This window comes from Coloeus monedula, assembly GCF_965178545.1.
Source record: "Coloeus monedula genome assembly, chromosome: 5".
Classification (NCBI taxonomy): Eukaryota; Metazoa; Chordata; class Aves; order Passeriformes; family Corvidae; genus Coloeus; species Coloeus monedula.
In genome coordinates this window covers 25,573,178-25,589,321 of record NC_138785.1, presented here as the reverse complement: position 1 = coordinate 25,589,321, position 16,144 = coordinate 25,573,178, and positions in this window count along the sequence as shown.

Below are 16,144 nucleotides of genomic sequence, written 5' to 3'. Positions count from 1 at the left end.
TATTTCACTATAACAGCCTCTGCTCTACTGCTTTTAAAATTTCAGCATAAATAAAACATTAATCATTAGTCTTAACTTTCCTGTATTTTTTGTCTTCCCTGTGAGCAAGTCATTACAGTATGTCTGATTATTAGGAACAAGGAATAAACATTTCCCCTCTGTGAAGAACAGGAAACAATGTTTGGAGAACAATCAAGTCTATTCTCCATGGAAAAAAATGTAGCAATAGGAGAGAGGCCTGATCTTTTTCCAAATTAAAAAAAAAAAAAGAAATCCACTTTCATCTGAAGAAAAAGAAATTAGCTTATGTATTCACCCAGACTGACCTCTTTTCTAAACATGTATTTCATTGTAAAGTACACTTAAATATCAACTATGACTATGAAAAGAAGCCAAAACACTCAGGGTTTTGGACTAGGTATTATGCTTTCATCTTGTGAAATTCTTGTTTATATCTGTCTGCCATGGTAAATTGTGTTTTCAGCTGAGCATGAGAAAAAAATGCACAAGATACAAAGAAGGGCCGTTCCCCTACATGAAGAACACATGAACATGCACTGCCACCTGCACACAGCTGTGGTTTACATGGGAAAGTCATTCTGGGAAATAATACCAGCAAAACCAAGTGCTCTGACCACAGTCCAGCTGAGGTCTTGTAAACATTGACAGATCTCTGCGGTTTTCATTTTGTTCCGCATTTTTTCCTAATATTTATTAAATATCAGGGAAAAGAAAAAAAATTAAAAGCCACCAGTGTGTCTGGCAGCGCGTTGTGCAGTGGTACACCCGCTGGTTACTTAATCAGACCAGTCCAAAGCCATACATCTGTGTGTGTCTTCTGTCACCTGTCCCATCCCATTGCAGTTTGTATTACAGATCTCTGTTGCATGGCATAGTTCTTCCCTGTGCACTAATAACTAAGTCTTCAGAGTAGGGCAATATGTAATTTTGTTGCCAGAGCACCCAAGGGGCCACAATATGGTTCCCATTTTGGCCCAAAGGGAGGAAGTAATAGATGCCAATTTTTGACTGACGAACAATGCTTCCCTGTGTGTCAGCTCAGACGTGGTTTGTGCATCTGGGAGCTAAACACGAGGTTTAAGCGTTCCCACTCGCACCCCACACAGCAGAAATTTGATGGAAATTTTTCTCCTCACTGTGCAGTCCAACAGCTGCACTGGCTGTCGCAATATTGCCATTAAAAGCCCTGGGCTGGTGCTCCCTCCCTGGCCCCACAACAAGTGCCATGAGAACGCTGCCATCTCAGTACACCACATTTCAGAAGAAAAAGCAAATTTACCAGTCACATGCAGCAATGATGTTGCCAAAGCTGACGGTTTTAGTTTTGCCTTTTTGGGTGGTATTTCCCAACTTACAACAACAGAATCTCAGGGAATGGAGATGCCTTTTTAAACTTGTTTTAAAGCATATTTCCAGATCTTTCAGTTAGGGGGTAAGAAAAGTCTTGGAAAAAAATGAAATAGACACATTTGTTGGGCACAGAAGACAGGAGGCCACAGCAAAGAAGCTAATACTTAATTGTCATATTTTTTAAATCAGTATTTTACCTCTGAACTCATTTTCACAGACAAAATCTTGGAGTTCAGACACCCGAGTTATTGAAACTGTAAAGGTTCCTTGCAGACCCTCCGCATGCTTAAAGCTGTCACATTTCCATCTTTGAGCTCCCAGCCTTCATGGCTGCTTGACAGGAACAGTGTAGCTGCTCTGATCTTACCATGACCAAAAACAAGATAACAAGAAAGGGCAGCAAGAAGATCTGAACTGTTTATTCAAAGAGGAGAAAAACATGTTGCAAAGGAAAATACAATGAGTGGTGCCTGTCAGGTACAAATTCCTACTTGGAGCTCACAGAACACTGAGGAAACATTGTTCTTTAAAAGGCTTCACACTTAAAAATTGCCACGAACCGGTAACCCTGAAACTCATTGCCATTATGCTACAGAGCTTAAAACACATCAAGAAGATGATTAATGCATATGGGAAAATTCAAACACTGACATGCACAAGGACATGAAGACGCTACAGAGAATTTGACCTAGTAAGCAGGAAATGCATGAAGCAGTACCTGCAGTATGTAAAGATTATGGGGGTTTTATTCCAGAAAATAATACTCCATTGGTGCTTGCCAAAGCACTCAGCCTCCATCTGACATCAGCATCCATCTGAGACCTTGTTGATTCATATGTGTAGGATAACCTTTCTGGCACATTCCTTTAAAATTACTGGTTGCGCTGTAGCTGCGTTTCAGATTTTACCCCCTCTAGAACCAGACAGTCTGTTAAATGCACTCAGCAAATAATATGTTTACTGACTTTCATGTTGTATTAAAAAGCTATTATTCAAAGGAATGTTCTCAATGGTTCATTCAGCTCTGGGCAAGGCTCTGCCATATGCGCTGTTGTTGACTGAATTTGCAAATCCTCCTACACATGCAGCAAAATACCAAGGCATCACAAGAACAAATTAACTTTATAAATCTCAGTCACCTTTTCGCTTTCCTTGAAACAATGCTGCTATTTGGTTATTTGTAAAATTCCACTTGGGATATAATGATCTTTAGTCCCAAGATATCACTGCACTGCCACAGAGATACTAACTTTCACTTAAGCAATTAATCTTGCAAACTCAAAACATTTTTTTCTTTTTGTCTAAGAAATCTTGTATCTGGGGGCTACTTTAAAAATATAAGGAGCAAATCTATAAGTAGTTGTCTCAAAACTGAGTACAGAGCAAAAGACGGACAACCATATCTTAGAGATTTAGCTGAACATTTATCATAAACTGTGGGAATATTCTAGCAAGTTATAATTAGCATTCATTAATCACAAAAATTGATTTATATTTTCACTTTCCATGCAGGTTTTAATGCAGATTATGGACTGGATTCCACCCACCTTGTGGGTCTTTCCTATTTTAACTCAGTTTTCAAACTGGCTTTTTTGTTTTGACTGGCCTCTGCTTGATACCATTTGTAGAATTAGAGTTAAAAAAAAACTAAACCAGAAGCTGGCAGTTGTACACTCCTTCGTATCCTTTTAATCATACTAAAGAAATTACATATTACTCAAAAAGTTAACTTCCATTTCCACTGGTAATGGAAAAACATTTCTAAATTAGCCTTATAGCAAAATATTACTGTCATTCTGTTACATCCTGCGAAGAATTGGGTGTGCAATCCCTTCTGACCAGTAGGAATCCTGAATCCACTTACCCACCTTCTTTTTTTGCAACACTGGGCCTTGTTCTTTCTGTACCTCCTGCTAAGTGTCAAATATATTTTCCTTTTTTAATAATACAAAATTAGGGCTATCTATGGACCTGTAAAAGAGGCAATCCTCTGGGAAAACAATAGCACAGTGGTAGTGACACCGTTTCAAATCTGGCACTGCACAGCTCAGGGCCTGTTGGTTTTGGCACCAACGTAGGAAGGATTTGCCATAGAGACATGTCATAAAGTTCTTGAAAGGAAAGACAATGTTTGCATTTGGTGTGTTCAGGTATTGAAAGCTACCAGAAAGAGAGCTGCTGTGGCCATAACCTTTGCTAGCTTCATAGAGTCATAGAATATCCTGAGTCACTGAGTCCAACCCCTGCCCTTGCACAGGACAGCCCCAAGAATCACTCTGGGATGTGATGCCTGAGAGCATTGTCCAAATGCTTCTCAAACTCTGTCAGGCTGGTGCTGTGACCACTTCCCTGGGGAGATGTTCCAGAGCCCAACCACCCTCTGGGTGAGGAACCTTGTTGTAAAATCTAACCTAAACCCCTCCCGACACAGCTTTATGCCATTCCCTCAGGTCCCATGGTTGGTAACCACAGAGAAGAGATCAGTGCCTGTGCCTTCTCTTCCCCTCATGAGGAAGCTGCAGGCTGCAGTGAGGTCTCCCCGCAGTCTCTCGCAGGCTTAACTGACCAAGTGACTTCAGCAGCTCCTCACAAGGCTTCCCCTCTTCCCCCATGTTCACACCTCTCTTTTGGACACTTTCTAGTAGCTTTATATCTTTTTTTTATTGTGGCACCCAGACCTGCCCCCAGCACTCAAGGTGAGGCAGAGCAGAGCGGGACAATCCCCTCCCTTGCCCTGCTGGCGATGCTGTGCCTGATGCCCCCAGGACATGGCTGGCCCTCCTGGCTGCCAGGGCACAATGACTCACATTCAACTTGCCATCGACCAGGGCCCCCAGCTCTCTTTCTGCAGCGCTGGTCTCCAGCCTCTCATTCCCCAGTCCGATATTATGAATGGTTGCATGTATGGAAATATTGCAATCAGCAAGCACAGCCCAGATACAAGACATGACTCCAGGCATGACATGAGAGCTTGTACGAAACTCTCAGCTGTGAGTGGAAGAGAGAAGACTGTGTCCTGTAGAAACTGCTCAGAACTTCAAAGCTGAATCTGACAGCAAAGTTGCAAGTCTGAGTGACAAGCTGGCTGTTGATGTTGCCCACAGTGACAGGGGACATGTCTAAGAGGATTTGAGGAAAAAGATTAATATCTTCATTCGACTTTAGGAGCTGGCAAGAATCCCATAAGATGATATCAGGCAGAGGCCAGTCAAAAAAAAATGGAGGTTTGATATTTCAAGCCAGTTTAAAAAATAGAGACAATGAGGAACTGTTTGAAACAGTGATGAATTTTCAAATTACTTTTATAGTTTGTCTTGAATTTTTCCCAAAAGAACACTATCTTGGTGTGGAAAATGGCATGCAAAAGGTAAAAAATTCCTCCATTTCTGCATTTTCAAAGAATGGCAAAGGATATAGGATTAATAAATATATTTGGTGCAAACTCACCTCCACTCCTCCTAAGTGATCCTTAGCAGCTGTCCATTTCACTGTCATCTCCCAACAGAAACTTTCATATGTTCATGTTCTGCCTTCCACTGGAGAAAATCTGACCTTGTCTGAGCTATACTGTATATTATATTTGCCACACTGCATACATGCTGTGCCTGGCCTCGCACCTGCTGGTGACTGCATGGATTTGCCTGGTGGTCACCATGCTGCTGGCTTGGTTTCACTGGACCTACTCTGTCCCTCTGGCTGGGGAAGGGGGACAGCATTTGTCCCTGCCAGCCTGAGCTGCCAGTCTGCCTCCACTCCTGTAGGTCCCTGAGATAAATGCATGGGGACAAGCTCATCTTCCAGTGTTCTCCTCCTTGCTCTCCCCATCCCCAGAAGTGCAATTCTTTCTCTGTGGCTAGTGCTGGGAACCTGCCTTTCAATGCACAGCTTTCAGCTTACACTTACTCTTGCTCTTGTCTTCTCTGCTTGGTTCCATTTTCCAGCTAACTGTAATGCAGCCCAGCCTAGATAAACAATCCCATACCTCAACTTAAAAAAGACAATTGTTTCCCACTTCCTGTGTGGCTTGGAAGGTGTCAACATCCTTCTGCATGATTTTGGCTCTGGCATTGTCTGTCTCACAACGGAAGGCTCCCTTGCCTCACAATGTCTCCTTGATTAACACTGAGTTGTTCAGAGGATTTACAAAGTCTTGCATTCACATCCCAGAAGAGCAAGAGGCTCAGGAGAAACTTTACTGATCACTTCTACCAAAGTGAGCAAAAGTTTTCAAGGAGATGCTTTATGGTATTCATTTTCCAGTGGCTGACTTGACTTGCCATGCTCCATTAAGACAGCCTTGTGTACTAAGCATGCCTCAGAAATGGAAAATTGTGTCTTACGGTAAATTAGACGCCATCCCCCCAAAAAACCAAGATTAATTCCTACAGGATATGTGCTGGCACAGTTCCAAGCAGCTGGATTTGCACAAAGCAGCCTTTTTTTCTTTAATAGATTCTGGTGAAGTTTTGTCCCTGTCTGTAAAAATTGCCTGTATTATCACGAAAATAGAAGCAATTGAGCTTTCCCTGACCTGATCTGGAGGAAACATAAAAAAGTTGATTTAGTTATGAAACCTATTTAATTTATGCTCTCAAAGTTCTTCACAAAAGCTTTGTTGAAAACTATTTGGGAAAGCAAAGAGTGCCTCAAACATGCTGTTAATTACCATCTGCTTTGTGGCTGTCACCCATTCTGATTCCTGGGGAGTGCTCTAGAAGTTTTCTGTGTGCAACAATTGCACAATAGTATCCAAACCAGACACAGAATTTCCTAATATACTTCAGTTTCATGCTGGAGAACTATTAAAAACAACTATTTGTATGGCTTTCTGGGATGCAAGGTTAGGTTTCCAGCATCATCATATTGCTTTTGCAAATGCTAGAACACAAGCAAGGCTGTGCCCTAAACAGAGATCCTCATCTTGCATGAATGGTTTTCTACAACAAGAAATATCTTTCAAATAATCATCCTACGTTGAGTAGTCAAAAGACATTTAAGGATTTATTCAATTTTTAATTAATGCTTTCATCCTGTTTCTTGTTTTCAGTCAGGTCAGCTTTAAAATGTTTATAAAGCAAGATTGAAAAGCTCAAATAGTGAGTTCTGCATGACTGAATTAAAATACAAAAATAAACAAAACTATAATTCTAATACCATAATTATCTAGATGTCCCTTTGGATTTTTAATTTTCTATGGGGTTTTGTTTTCTGGGATTCTTTTTTCCTTTTTTGAAGCCTGTCTTCAAAGTATTGCTCTATTTTGGATCTTACCTCTTGCTTTTAAACAACTTAATTTCAAATATGTCTATAAAACGTGATTTTTAAGGCCATCACTAATGTCATTCTCAACATTACATGTATTTCAACCCCTCACCAGATCTCTCCTTATTTGTTGAAAGTCTGATCAAGCCTGGATTAAGGGACTGAGGCTAAGGAAACATTCAACTAGAATGTAGGAAGAAGTCTATGTATCTGATGTATGCCTCCCTTTATTGTACTAGGCATCTTCATTTTGAGAAAAGCAATTTAAAGAAATAGGTGATAGTTCTTGAGACATTATTTGATACACTTGGAAAAAATATTCAAATTTTCAGGTGCAGTACCCTAATCAATTGTAATAACATGATAGCTCTGTTTCCATTTCTAATGTAGTTATTATCACAGGTCAGTACACCAGGGAAGAATCACCATTTCCCCAGGCAAATCAAAGTGCTATCCAAATTATATTCAATTAGACACTCAACTACGCTTACAAATCTGTGCTCTGTTTGCAGAGAGACATGCAGGGCACCCTGAAGTGCAAGAGACCTGACAGCTTGTACCTGAACTGCACACCCATTCCCACACAATATAACTTTTTCTTTCTGCCAATGCTTTGTATATGCACACAGTTTTTTAACAACTTGCATCCTACCTTCAGGCAGAAAGAAAATGACACAGAACAGTATCTGTGTAAAACCTGAAGCTAGACCTCAGACAAACTCTGCATGCAAACTAAATCTGAATTTGAATCCTTCTAAGTTAACAAGTGTTTCCAAGACTCCAATAAAAACCATCTGAATGCATGTAATTTTTAGAGTGCTCTGCTTTTTTCAGTCCGTAATATTTCCTAAATGCTTTTTTATATGTAACTGACGTGGATGTGTGAAAAGTTTCATACATTTGAAGTTCTGAACTATATCCAAGCTTCATGAAACAGGCCCATTTAACAGGAGGTAGATCTGTGTAGGTGTAGATAAACTACCTGACAGACAAAACGCCTTCAGCTCTGATGCTAGGCTCTAACACTGAAATTGCTAACTACTGAAACACACTTTCGTCTGCTCTCAGAGCTACAACAAAAAACTATCGCTACAGGAAAGCAGCTGCCTGTAGAGATACAGAAGAAACCCACAGAAATGTAGGAGATAAAAGGGAAATATGTGTTAACAAGAGCCAGTGGAAGCACACAGGGCTTCATTACAAGCCTTCTGGTCTCTTGGGGACTTTGCTTCACAACCCAACATGCCCTGTCTGAGCCAACCAGCTGGCAAGTGTCACCCCTTCCAGGACTTGGCTCTGAATCAGAATGGCCTAATTAAAGATTAATGCTCTCTGACAAAAACTAGTAACTGCTTCTCATGCTTCAGAGGATTCATAAAAATATTTTCATACTTCTATAAGAAAATTAAAACCACCTAATTGGATTGCAGCTTCAGGAACTGCAGGTACTCACCGGGACATCCTCTTATGATAGCTTCAAAGCTGATTTGAAGCTGTATTTTCAATCATTGTCAATCACTCAATTGACTGTCTTCCAAAGCTGCTATCAGATCCTAAGTCAGCTGTAACTCACAGCATTTTAGGAAATATTTTTCAATAGTATCAGCTTCATGTGAAATTTTCTGACTAGAGCTTAAAAACACGCATCACATCATCAAAGTGAGAACTGAAAGGGAAGCCAACTGTTTCAGTGTGTCATACTTTTACTAGAGTATATCTAAAATGGTAACTAATGAATGTCCATTTTAGGAACTGTTTGATTGCATCATTTTGTAACTAATTAATTAATCTGATGTGGCATCTAAGACTATGTCTTTAATGAATTAGAAATCAAACAAATTATATGAATGAGCCCAGAAAAAGGTATTATGAGCAGGCAGCATCAAAATCAATGCACAGTTCTATCCTTAGATAGTTTTTCCTCTGTGATGCCAGGCAGAAATGACTCCCATTTTGTGATTAAAAGAAGTTTTTGTCTCAGAATTCATTGTAATGCTCGCACACACTTGCCAGCAGACATTTTGTAACAAGCAGAAAAATAGTTTTTCAGATGGCTATGCTGAAAAATGTTAAATTTTCAGTTTTCCAGCATCTGCATATTGTAAGAAAACTCACCCACACAAAACTGAGCTTTCTCCAAGAAAACTTTCTAGTATCTAAGCCTGTTTCATTTATTCATCTTTTCCATTCTATTTAGACTTAGTTTGCTGCTTTATTTTACTTCTTTGGGTTTTGACTTTGATTGTCTCCTTGCAGCAAACTGCTTGATGGCCTTCTATTTTGGAAATCATAGTTCTAACACACCATGCCGGGAAGAACAGATTAGCCTGACTCTCAACTGAGTGTGTACCATCATTATCAGAAGCCTGAGCCAAAGGTTACCATATTCCCTGGGACTCCTGCTATTTGGTCCCCAGGCAATGTTCTACCGGATTTTAAATGAGGAATGACCTCTAGATAAAATGGCTGCATTTAAACAGTTTAGACATCCTGTTTTAGCTGGAAATGGATGTTGAGCTGAAATTAAAGATTTTTTTTCTGATGTAAATATTCTGCTATACTTGATCCCTATTACTTTGCAATGGGAAACTGCAGCATTATGTAAAATGTAACACACAGGTTAGCAGCTTTTGAATGGATTACGAAACCTGAACAAGTAGAGAGCTTTAAACTGACAAAAATACATGACACTGCATTTTTTTATTAATTGAAAGGTGAAAGATGTGTCTGACAGCACTAATGTCCTTCCTCATGAACCACATTTGCAAATTCTAATTTATCATATCCTTTTACATAGGAGGCTGTTAAATTGGTTTAAATGAAAAACCACTCTGAACTCTATTTGCAAAATATGTAGAATAATACTTGGATCCACAGAATCATACATCCTTGAGTTGGAAAGGACCTTAAATACCATCCAGTTCCAGCCCTCCTGCCATAGGCAGGGACACTTTCTTCTAGACCAAGTTGATCAAAGCCCCATCCAACCTGGCCTTGAATGCTTCCAGGGCTGGGGCATCCACAATTCTTCTGGGAAACCTGTTCCAGTGTCTCGCCACATCGACAGTGAAGAATTTCTTCCTAGTATCTAATCTAAATCTACTCTTTTTCAGTTTAAAGCCATTTTCCATTGTTTTATCACTACATATTTTTTGTAAGAAATCCTTCACAGGTGAAAACTTCATGTGTGGATAAGAATATATTCATTTTTCATATGTTCTTGTAAGACCCTTGGAGAGCATTCACAGGATATCTCTGTGACACATCTTTCCATTAACTCCAGATCTGGAGTTAATGGAAAGATATGTCACACCATGCCTAATCTAGAAATTCAGTGTTACCTACTGTGCTTCTGAGATGATAGTACTTATTTTAGCAAGTATAGAATATATCTTGGGATCATTTAACATGCTGAAGCACCTTACACTACAGTTACTGTAAAGAATTCTCTTTTAAAAAGCCACCAGCACAAATGAGAATCAGAACCCCATTAGGAACACATAAAGAACTAACGTGGATAATTTAGTTTCCATTTTTGGGAAATCATGCCCAGGGGTGTATTTAAACATTGCTAATGTTTAGGGAGGAGCTGGGTAAACTGAGACAGAACCTAGATACAACCTACCATTACCTAATCTTCCATTAGCTATCTTCTTTCCAAATTATCTTGCTAGCCCCTTTATTGCCTGTGACTCATGATGTGAGAGACATATCACAAAACACAGATGTCTGACTGGGCCATCTCCTAATCTAGCCAGAAGAATATGGTGAAAGCTGGATGTGTATATGTAGGCTGGAGGAGATCACCTATTTTCATTGGGAATTAACAGCTGCAAACTTGGGCCAAAAGGATCCTTTTCTGGAGGACCCTGGTGGTTTTTCTCCACTGAAAAATACAAAAATTGCATAATCCATATTCATTTCACTCCAGAATAATTGAATGGATCTTGGTGACATGAGAAACAATGGCAGAAGTTTCCCTGGAACTGGAAGTTCAGAGTTGACACTTAAAGAATGCAGCCTTTGCTTTCACTAATGCAAGTAAGGACTTAATTAAGGACTTGAAACATATGCATGAGAAGGAAGGAATCTAGCAAAGCTGACCATACACTGGGTTGCAACACAAGCCTACTGTGGCTTCAAGAGGTTGTAAGAGTGGCCCCCAGGGATGGGGGCTGGAGGAAAGCAGATTACAGACAGCTACGTGAGAAACTATGGCCTCCCTTTATCTGGATCCCACAGTGAAAGTCATCCAAAGTGCACGACTTTTCCAGGCTTTAGTCAACATATAGTGACAGGGAGGGTGGCAGTTTATAAAGAAATTTGGTCAAGGAAGTTCTCTAAATTTTCTTAAACATTCACCCAGTCCTTAAAAAGTAGAATAGTCACAATATTGAGCTCCACAAGCTGTTTTTAAAAACTGAATGAGTATCAGACCACATTTTCAGATCTACACTTCTGAAGTACACTTTTCTCTGATGATCTGCAGTCCCTTCTTACAAGGCATATTTACACAGTTTTTGGTAGGACTTATCCCCAAACCAAGAGAAAAAATTACTTATTTTTCTTTGCTAATTACACTATTACCTATGCTTAAAATCAGGGAAAGCAAATAGGTTGAAAATTTGACCATAAACTATATGTGGGAGGCAGGCTGCCAAGAAGTACTGAAACACATGTAAGTTTTGTTTTCTTAGCAGGAAAGAGAGCAATTGTGAAAGCCTGGGGATATCTACACTGGGTGGTAAAGCTAACAGCAGAAAATCAAAGAAATCTTAGCACTAAGCCAACAGTGTAACAAAAAATAGGAGTCAGCTCTTCATGGCCATGCAGATTATCACTCTGATAAGACTGTGATAGAGGGTAAGAATTCTTTCCCAGTATGGTGTTGACACTGCATAAGCTTTAATCTGTTGTTCTTTGGCTTTCGGATCTCTTGCTTCGCAACACAAACACTAACAAATTGACAAAAGCTGTGTTTGCACATTAGAGCTACTTGCAAACTAGCATTTCAAGTTCAAGTTTGGACATACGAGCACGCAAAGCAAAATGAAGTGGAAAGCTGTGATTTTAATGGGGATTTAATCTCTTTTGTTCTTTGACCTTTTGCGGCTCTCAGAATACATCAACGCTTCTGTCGCATGAGTTGCCTTATTGGCTTAGTTCATGCTGATACAGCCAAGCAAGCATTCAAGTGCAAGTGCAAGTGTAGGGTTTGATGGTACATGGCACTGTTTCCAACAGCAAGTACAAGAGTGCTAGCAGCATTACCCAATGGGGTACAAATCCTGTGAATCGGCCCAGGCCCAGCTGCGAGCCCAAGCGCAGTGACTCCTGCAGCTGGACAGAAAGAGCCTCAGAGCTCAGTCAGAAAGTAACTTTAGAAGGAGTGGCTCAGGCAGCTGGCAGTGCACTGAGTCTGGGGGAACCGCCAAGCCAGCTGAGTATCTTTCCTGCAGAAGGTCAGAAAAAGGCAGAACAGCACTGAAACAGGACTATAACACAATTTTCTCTGACTATAACACAAAAGTCTGATTATTAAGAAAACAGCATGCTGCATTTTAATGTATATAATAGGGCCGTTTATTTCCCCTTCCCTTCTAAGCCACAAAGCAACTAGCAACCCTGTAATGGAAGTCTCTAGTCAAAAGTGCAGCAGGAACTGAACTACAAGAGGAACCCACAGGAGAAAAAGAACCCACAGCAGGAGAAATGAGGGTCACAACAGTGATCAGTCAAGATGAAGCCAACAGTACTTTGTGGATTACCTGTGTGATAAGAGGTCTAACATTCTTTCACTGAACTATTAGAGAAAAGAAAAAAAAAACCCAACAACTAGGCCTCTCAGATTTCTCATAACAATCTATCTCTCACATGAGCCCTCTTTGCAAAAATTCAGCTGGGAACACTCTAATAATATACCAAAGGAAATAAATTGGGAGATTCTTTCCAAGCATTTTTCCATCCAGGCTGAAATTGAAATTCTGGATAGTAGCAGTGATATCTGCTATAACAGGAATATTATATGGAAGAAAAACATCTGAGTAAGGGAAAAAGATGTCATGTTTGTCGTTGAAATCTGAGAAATGACTAGGTATCACAATGACACTTCACATTTTTAGAGATCACCAAGAGAAAAATTCCTGGTTATTGATCAGCTGCAGAAGAGATTCACATTTTGTAGGGATCAGATGCAACATAAAAACTGCAGGTGTAGTGTTCAGACTTTTCCATGTAAGTGATTCAGTCCCAGAGGAGAAAAAGAGGGAGAAAGAGTTAAACCTATTACATTGAAAGAGTCAGCAAAATTTAGGAGTATACTGGGTATTCAAACATACAGAGCTGTCTGAGTTCAAAAACCTTCATGTTATAGGCCAGTGAGCTGTTATGGAAAAATTGTCCATGTGATCATTAAAAGTAGTAGAGTGAGTGAATGGGAGTTTGGGGAGAGAGCTGTTACAGTCATGTGGGCCTAATCATATCTCACATAAAATCCTCAGATATTTTCCTCACATAATGAGGGTTTTTAAAGTCAGATCTTGTCATATACAACAGGATGAATCCTTTCATCTTCCTTCAGGATGATATTTCTGTAAGGCATGTCTAGCTTTTGTTTGGGTGTCACCTTTTTACTGCAACTATGCCACAGCTGTATTCAGAGAATGCTTCAGCCAGTTCTCGCTTTTATTTTTGACTGCATATTTCTATTTCAGGAGACCTGCATAGGAAAAAAAAAATCCAGGTGACCAGAAAGACCCTGTCTTAAGTATGGGGTACATTCACCTATATCTGAAAATTAAGATGTGTGACCTGGAGTTGTTTCCGATTTCCCAGAGCACAGGAGCACGCTGGACTGCCAGCTTGCACCATCTGTCAGACATTCATTCTCAGAAGGCTGGCTTTCACACAGTTAATAAATTCCATCCAAATCTCAAAGTTTTTCACACAGCCAGCTGAAGAATACCTCTGATAAGGCATGCTTGTACAGCTTAGCAGACCTCCATGGAATGCCATGCCAGCTTTTCCATTGAAGGAAATAGAGATAATGCTCCTGAACAGTGAATGCTGAAACCAAATGATTAAATAACAAGTAAATGTACTGCAGAAGACTAAAAAGGAAATAACTACTGAAACTGAATTAATTTTTAGAGAAAGACACTTATTTCAGTCAAATAATGGCACTGGTATACCCAGTGCCAAATATAGATAGGACAAGGCATGACAGAGGGAAAAAAAAGTTTCTGCATTTTTGTTCATTTAGTCTTTTCCAAAAGAACAAAATCCATGGAACTGCTTTTGGAAAACTATCCTTAGGCATTAGAAGGTTGCCATCTGCTTTCTTTCTCTTCTTTCATCAAAGACTGAGCAGACTCACAACAAACCAAGCATCCCCATACTTGCAGATAAAGAGAATTCTCTATGTATATTCTTATAAATAAGGGGAAGCCTGAAGAGCTTACAACATTGCATGTGGCTGAATAGCCTTCAAATACAAAAATACATGGAGTTCCCTGCTGGGTCCCACCCAGCCCGGCAGTACATCTCACACTGTGACACTCTGAGGTGAGCACATGAGCTTGAGGCATTATCTGTGGCCCCTTTCCCCTATATTCCCCAGCACCCAGAATTGTTGTATTAGGAAAGTTAGAGGATAAAAGCTTGCCTAATTCTTACAAAGTCCATATATAAACTTGCTATGCTTGAATTTGTCTAATCCTCTTTGAATGTCCTGACACACAGAAATATAGGTGAAATGGGCCGAAAGTCTTCAAAGAACACTTGTAGATCCTGCTGAAAAACACTTGTAGATCCTTCTTGGATCCCACATATATTGTTTAGAGGACTTACATTCTAAGTTCTATATTCACACTACATTTCAGGAAACTCTCCTTGTTAATATGTCATTCTCCTAAGGTCTCCCTTTGACCTGAGGGTTCAGTTCTCCAACCTCTGAGAATACAGATTAACCTAACTGACTTAAATTGTTTTATCCTGGAAATGGGATAATCCAGTGAAATTGCAATTAATTCCCACAAATGTGTCTGATAGAATTTAGCCTGAAGCATGCAGTAATGTGAAAAAATACATAATATTTTTATTAAAACAGAACAAACTACTTTGTGTGGGAAAGAGAATGTTTAAAAATGTTTCAGCATCTTTCTGTTTCCCATTCGTCTCTCTTGGATCATAGCAAAAACTGTAAACTTCAGAGGCCAAAAGTTTTTAGGCTAATTTAACTCTGTGTGAGTCTCTATTCCACGTGGAGTTCAGTGTCTCTCTGCTATTCCTGTATTTGCTCATGGCATGCTACAAAGTTTGCAAGTCATTGACCAATACTTCTGTTCTGGCATTATAAATGGGCATGGCCTTTTCTGCTCAATGTTTGTGTAAGTAGCATTGCCAGAATGGCTAAAGAAGGTAGTAAATACCAGTGCTGCAGTAACCAGAAGATTCACAGCTACACTGAATCAGCTCAGTGAGAAAGAGTTGCAAGTCTCATAAATAAATAGCTAGAAAATATTTCTACAGAAAGATCCCTATGATCTGTTTTGGATTGTTTCTATGAGAAGCAGTTTCAAGGCCATAGTTCTTTCTAAACAGTAACTAATGATCCACATATTACAACAACATGCATTATGGTTTTGTTACTACAACATAGAGATCTGAACTAAAAATCTGATAAAGATATTTCTTTATTTTGTATATTCCTACATATTACATGACAATAGCAGCAGAGATTCAAATGAGTCATTACTCGTGAAAACATTGTTACTATTACTAATTAAAGGACAAATAGACTTTTAAAATTCAAAAATTCCAAAATAAAATGGAAATTCAATATCTATTATAAAACTTAAAAAAAAATCTGAGTTGATATCACTCTGGAAGTTTAGCACAGATACAAACATATTGTTGTTTTTCTCTACAAAAGATTATATAAATGTGCTAGCAAAAGAAGAATCAATCCTCTGAGAACAAAAGATTCATCTATTATAATGTTTTGTTTAAACTCCACTTGTGTATACCCAAAGTTGGACTTATGCTCACAGATACAATTCTACATGTAAACAGTAAATTGTATAAACAGTTCACTCTTTATTAGCCAAATTGACCACTTTATAGAAACAAGCCAAAGTATAAATACATATACATGTATTTTTGTGTCTGCATACACACACACATGCATGAGAGCGTTCCCAGAACTGCTCTGGAAACCTTGTCCTTTAATGTACCCTAAATCTGTATTTGTAAGTTTGAAACCATGGAATTAATCTTTTTTAAAAATGTATTCAATATCGTGTATTATAGAATACCCGCACAAGAAAAGAAGGAAACTGCTCTCACAGTGCTCCACAGTTTTCATATCCTCAGCTTCTGAAACATTTAAGACTATTAACTTGCTGGCAGGCTCCCAAGGAATTTTAAGGCATCTGTGCCTGTGCTACTTATTTTAAGCTCTGTCTTCCAATGCTATGAAATCAGCAAACTCTTTTGACTTTCTCAGTAATTC